The following is a 6,101-nucleotide window of genomic DNA, read 5'->3' as shown; positions in this document are numbered from 1 at the left end:
TAGCAGCACAAACTATCATCTGTGAGTACTAGACAATATAACTCATGATCAAGGCCACCTCAGGTTCTCAAGATGAGAGTGACTGATGTGCTACCCTATGTCTTCACACCTTTGGCCCCCTCCACCCTTTCTTTGCTCTGCCAGGAGGCATATGAAATAATCTCTGCACCTCGGGGAAAGACTCAAACCCTCATCCTCAAAAGCTGCCCCCTCCCTCTTATATGCAGCCAAGTCTTTGACCCCACCTTGTTAGCTGGCATGACCCGCAGTTAGGGGAAAAGAATAGGATGAGGAAACAGGTTATTAGCTCTGAACGTTGGCTTCATGTGTTTCTGAGACGATACTGTGCACAAATGAGATCAAAGGAGCAGAACTAACATGAGCAGAAGGATAGGACCTGGAAATTATATCTGCACATGGACCGGGAAGGTGAGAGACGAGACAACACTCTACACAACTGATGGGGCCCTTATCATCTCCTGAAAACTTATCCTAATGGAAGCAGGGAAAGGGTGGAGATTGATACCTTTTGAAAACTTCTCCAAAGTTCCTTCCCCAAGCAAAATCAGAGAGTAAGAATCATTTTATGTTCAGTGTCCTCCCACATTTCAGCATTGGACTTAATCATTAACTCTTAAATCATGTGGTTGCAGAAAACTGACATTGACCTTCATTGTCCTGCCCTAAGTGACTGCCACTTATGCAATTTACTTCTAGTATATACACCTTTTGGGATAGTTACCACTTTTTAATCCAGCACAATCCTATATAAGTTGATATGTATTATAAAATAATTTATTCTATTCTATATATACATTTTTTTTTGAATCATCATTCTACAATATTTCACAAAAGGCATTGATTGCCAGATACTCTCCTAGCTAAACAATTAGTCCACTGGACTAATTGAGTTTTGGTTCAAATAATCATCCCTTCAAATCTCCCCTCTTGTTCTGGCCCAGCCTAGCCAAATACTTAGGTGAAATGGGTATGTTGACAGCCTACGTGGCAGTTTGTTTCAACAGACTACAGTGACTCTCAGCAGCTTTCTTTCTGTATGTGCATGTCTAATCTTTTTGAGACTAGGCCAAAAGGAAACAGGAAACTCTGCTTTAAGGTTTCTTCAAGTATGGCCAGCATAGATTGAGTTTTTGGTGGTTGATTGGTTCATGAAGTTAGAATTGCTGTGGGCTGATATAGAACCTAAAGCTGTTGGAGAAAGTAGAATCTTGGAGCCAGAATAGACTTTCAGAGATGCTCTAACTTAGAAGATTACTGAAAAGCTCTATAGCCAGAAACTCCACAGCACCCCATGACAGAAATAGCAGGGCACATAGCTCTTAATTCTGCTCAACCATGGGTCACCTCCACCCTGGCTGCCATTCTAGTTCTCCTGGCAGTTTCGCTGTCCTCTTGGCAGTTTTTCTTATTCAATTTTTAATTCTTGTGTGTTACCATTGCCCTGATATTGACTGTGTCCAATAGATTTCTGCAAAGGAATCCCCCAGGCAATGTCAGAAAGGGTTTTTATACTCTATAGAACTTCCCTAGTAACTGTTTTTCCTTTTCACCAGAACAGGTAAGGTTGTGATTGCTACTGTTAAGTAATATATGGACTGACTGCATGTAGAGAGTGATTAATATGTTTAAATCCCTCTCCGAGGCTCCCTAAATAGATCAGGGAAACATGGGTCCCTTTGCAGCTCTCAAAAAGCAAAAGTATATTCTAATAGATTTGCACAGTGAGTGGAGTTCACCGTTGAAATTTCTCCAGGAGAAGTTATAATTAAGTTGCATCTCTCAGGATCATGATAGCACAGAGAAGTGTCCTCGACGGCAGCTTCTACATTCTCCATCAGGATTTGGCTACAGGCCATGAGCACCCCTCTGATTCAGCCCCCAGTCAACAAGTGGCAATTGCCATCTTGATGACCCAGGACTACTACTTGGATCATTCCAAGCTGAAGCTGAAAGTAGTACAGGGAACATCTGTAAAGTGTTAGGATATTGCATTTCAAAAAAAATAAAGCACACGTAAAGCTGATAAACCAATCTGTTCCTACGTGTCTTGAAGTTTCCTCTCTTTGTTATTAATTAATTAAGGTATAGGGTAGCCTAAAGGGAGGAAGCACCCGTAACTTTGACAGATGATAAAACAGGCAGCAATTCACCAACCGGATTGAACAAATGTCTCAACTTTCCTAGTGGAATTTTTTTAATTCTCAAAAGTAGCCAAGGTAAAATTCCTTAAAATTAATTTGAATTTGCAAAAATAAATATCCTTGTTTTTCTACTCTTCTCTCACAAAAATTTAAAGAGCTGGCCTTGGAAGGAAGGAAAACTTGAGATCCTCAGGGAATATGCTGCCTAACTCATGAAGGCTGGTGTGTGGGAAACACTGCCTTGAGTAAGGTGTCCTGAAACACAGCAGAGGCGTGTGAGGATCACTGAGGCATTTCAGGGTTGCAAAGGGTTGGATGCTTTCTTATCTAATCTCCGCTTAGGCAGTTCATTCTTTTTTGGACCACTGCTTTAGAAGTTCTTCCTCCTACAGACCTAAACTCTGCCTATCTAGCACTTTGTTCCTTGCTTCACGCCTGAAACCCTGGGATCCTTTCAATTTACAGGTCTTTTAGGGACACGCAGACACTACCTCCTCCCTTCTCCATTCCTCAATCCAGGTCTTCTCTGGGCCAGGTACACTCAGTTCTCACAAGTGTTCAACGTAAGATCTTTCTTCGCTCTCTTGACCTCCCTTCTTTAGACCAATTCTAATTTGCTAGAGAAATCTTTTCCCTCATATAGAAAGAACATGATACTCCAGGTGAGATGAACATATTTCTAAAAACTAGATATTCAATGACTAGCAAGTCTAAACACGAGTATTTTAAAATGTCAAGAAGAGTGGGATTTCACTGATTAGACAACTTTAGAATTTTCTTTATGACCTTAAGATGCAGTACCAAATAAGTAAAAGTGATAAATTGCAAATGTGCATGTGCAGATGTAGACATTTGTGTGCTCTCAGGGTGGTCCACTTGATGGAGGGTCCTTATAAACCGCATTAGGTCCAGAAGCTTCCAGAATGCCTTGAGTTCAATTTATGAGGTAGGCTTTCTTTGGGGGTCTACCATACATAAATAACTATTGATTAGCTTCCTAGAGACAGGTTTTTAGTAGAACTCTGAACAAGGGCATTAAAGAAATGCCCCCAGTGGGGTCATTTTTGTTGACCTGGGACTACATAAAAATAGGAGTATCGAATGCTTAATGTCACATTTTATTGCTTGGTTCAGCTAATTTGTCTTGTGGGAAGCAAATGTTTTTGAAAGCATTCCAGAGCCTTTGTAGTGTTAAAGCTCATTACCTTGAATTTCATATGAGCCAAAAAATATACAACCAACTAAGTGCCGTGAACCTTAGCAAAATTTCATGACTAGACAGAAGCAAAGCTGTGAGTATCATGTCATGCAAAACTAAGATGAATTTAGCAGATGCATTCTTAGTAAAATGCAATATAATAAACTTGGAGGGATTCCTTTGCTACTGTTTTTTTGTTTTTGTTTTTGTTTTTAAGCACTGAAGGTGATCTAATGAACAGAATGAAGAAATGTCGAGTATACCTTCTTTGGGGAAATTAGGTTACTTTTCTACTAATCTTTAACTCTCGATCTGAATGGATGAGCTTAGAAAAAAACTGTACGTTTTACCCAGACACTACTTGAATAGGCCAGAATACATTTTTCAGTTCTCTACGACAGGCCCCATCCTGTGGCAGGTTCTTTCATATACATAATTCAATTCTAACTCTTAAGGAATTGTTATCCCGTTTTACAGGTAAGGAAACTAAGGCCCCAATGTCACTATTATGATTTTTTTAAAAAATGATTTGTAAGAGCCAGAATTTTATTGCTGTTTCTCAAGATACCCACAGTCTGATCCTGTTTACCTTATTAGAATTTCTTTCCCATTCATATCTTTAAGGCCCTCTAACTGAATGGATCACGTAGCAGTCATCAAACAATTTGTGTATTCAAAATCTCACAATTTTGCTCCCTCTGAAATATTCTATCTTATCTATCCTGTCTGTTGAAATCTATAATTGCTTCTATAGGAAACTCTCAGCTGGCTGTGCACTCTTAACATCTCGTCCATAAATGCTGAGCAGAAAGTCAAACATTTTGCTGCTAATGCATTGAAACAAATCAAAATATAAAACAAAAATTTAAATGTCCTTTTTGTTCTGTAAGTAAGCTAACCTGTGTATTACAGGGTTCTATACCAAGTGGTATACATTATAGTACCAATTATACATAAAAATTATTCTTATAATGTCTAAATCACTTATTGATATTAACACATTGCCGGCATGAGCATTATTTTGATACAAGTGTCACTAGATAAATAATGACCCCATCTAAAACTTTATTTTGACAGGGAGATGCGTGCACGTTTTCAATAACTTTTCATTAAATAGGCAGTCCTTATGTGACTCAGCTCAGTAAATAGAGAACTTCTCTTAATATTAGTCCTATTATTCATGGTACTAAATCCTTTATCATCTTCAGCTGAACTTATACAATTACATTAAATTATTTTTATTCCATATATTTCTGTCTGAGATATTAACGTCATAAATATTTCTATTATGAAGTAGGTCATGAAAATCATTTCTTAGAATGTTATACTTATGAACTTGATTTTATTATGTTTTGTTCACCTTCACTCCCCAGAGATTTACAAATTTTCTTTGGTCAAGTGTCAGGATACATATGAATTCAACATATTTTTTACTTTTTGACATCAAATCATAGTCACATTTTCATATATTAAATTATTTAATAGCTGCTTCTACTAAAATGACAGGTTTTTAAAAAATGTTTTATTTTTGTTTCTATATCTTTTGTTTCTCTTACATAGTTACCTTGTCAGTTTCTCTAACTAAAAGATTCATAATCTATAAAGCTAAAAACATATTCTAAGATTATAGTTATTATTTTCAAATTGTGTAATTTCTCTAATTTCAGAATTTTTATTAGAGTGACTATTGAAAACTCGTTTCAGTTTCAAAGGCTTTTACAGCTCTAACACTGTCATCTGTGTTTGAGATTCAAACATCCCTCCGGTAGTCATGATTTCAATTCTACCTATATCAGTCTCTTTTCTCTGATGTTCCTTTGATGCATAGTAAGATTTATTGACTTGTATATTTTATCTTTATCAGAGAAATAACTTAGTACCAAACTAAGACATCCAGAGATATTTCTCAACTGTGGTGACTTGCCAGCTTTTCTCTCTAGCCGTGGTACCATTTATAAAGCCTAACCCTTTGATCTGTAGTTTCTTCTTCAATGCATGGGGGAAATACCCTCTCCTATATTTGTTAAAAAGACTACCTGAAATGCAATGGTATGTAAAAACCTGGCACACACTGGGCATGCCACAAATTACACTATAATCATTATTATCTGTGATATACAATTTTTTTTTTATGTCCAGCATCTTTCTTCCCTTATTTTGACGATAGAAACCCTTTCTTTGGGGACCTTCTCCCCCTGTTCCTGCTCTAAGCATGGGTCTCTGCAGGCTGCCAATTCCATGACTCCTATCTCCAGGACATGTAAGCACATGATGCAGATCCAGATAACACACGATGACACACAATGCAATATTTGGATGGTGTATTATAAAACTTCACACTAGAAACCTATATAATTTTATTAACCAATGTCACCCCAATGCGTTTAATTTAAAAAATTAATAATGCTGTTTCATCCCTCTGGCAAGCGATTGATCTGGGAATGGGAATATGACTCAAGGTACAGAAATCAGTTTTCCCCATGATTCCCTTAAGGGGAACATCTAGAGAACATTTCTTTTCCTTTCTGATAAAGGAGCAGCACGGACATGATGACTGGAGACCTAGTGGTGACCTTGTCCTCTACACTATGGAGACACTGGAGAGGATACAGCTGACACCAGAGAGAAGTAGTAGAGACTGGAAAAGGGTGAGTCCAGCCACTACAACTCTTCCATTAATTTTATGAACTTTCAACTATTCTTAAAATGAACATGTTTTAAAGCAAGTTTGAATCCATTTT

The 6,101-nt window shown here is 37.5% G+C and overlaps 1 long non-coding RNA gene across 1 annotated transcript in view; it reads left to right on the top strand.

The window, feature by feature from the left end:
* Positions 1 to 6,101, top strand: part of LOC120621933 (uncharacterized) — a 162,888-nt gene that overhangs the window by 28,512 nt on the left and 128,275 nt on the right. The window contains exon 4 of the long non-coding RNA XR_005658349.1: positions 5,895 to 6,008. This is a non-coding gene — a long non-coding RNA (uncharacterized LOC120621933). The remainder of the gene's footprint in view (positions 1 to 5,894; positions 6,009 to 6,101) is intronic.

Source organism: Pteropus medius, unplaced genomic scaffold (genome assembly GCF_902729225.1).
Source record: "Pteropus medius unplaced genomic scaffold, Ma_sr-lr_union100, whole genome shotgun sequence".
In the NCBI taxonomy this organism is placed as follows: domain Eukaryota; kingdom Metazoa; phylum Chordata; class Mammalia; order Chiroptera; family Pteropodidae; genus Pteropus; species Pteropus medius.
Note: the sequence above shows the minus strand (reverse complement) of the source record. Positions and strands in the feature narration are given on the sequence as shown.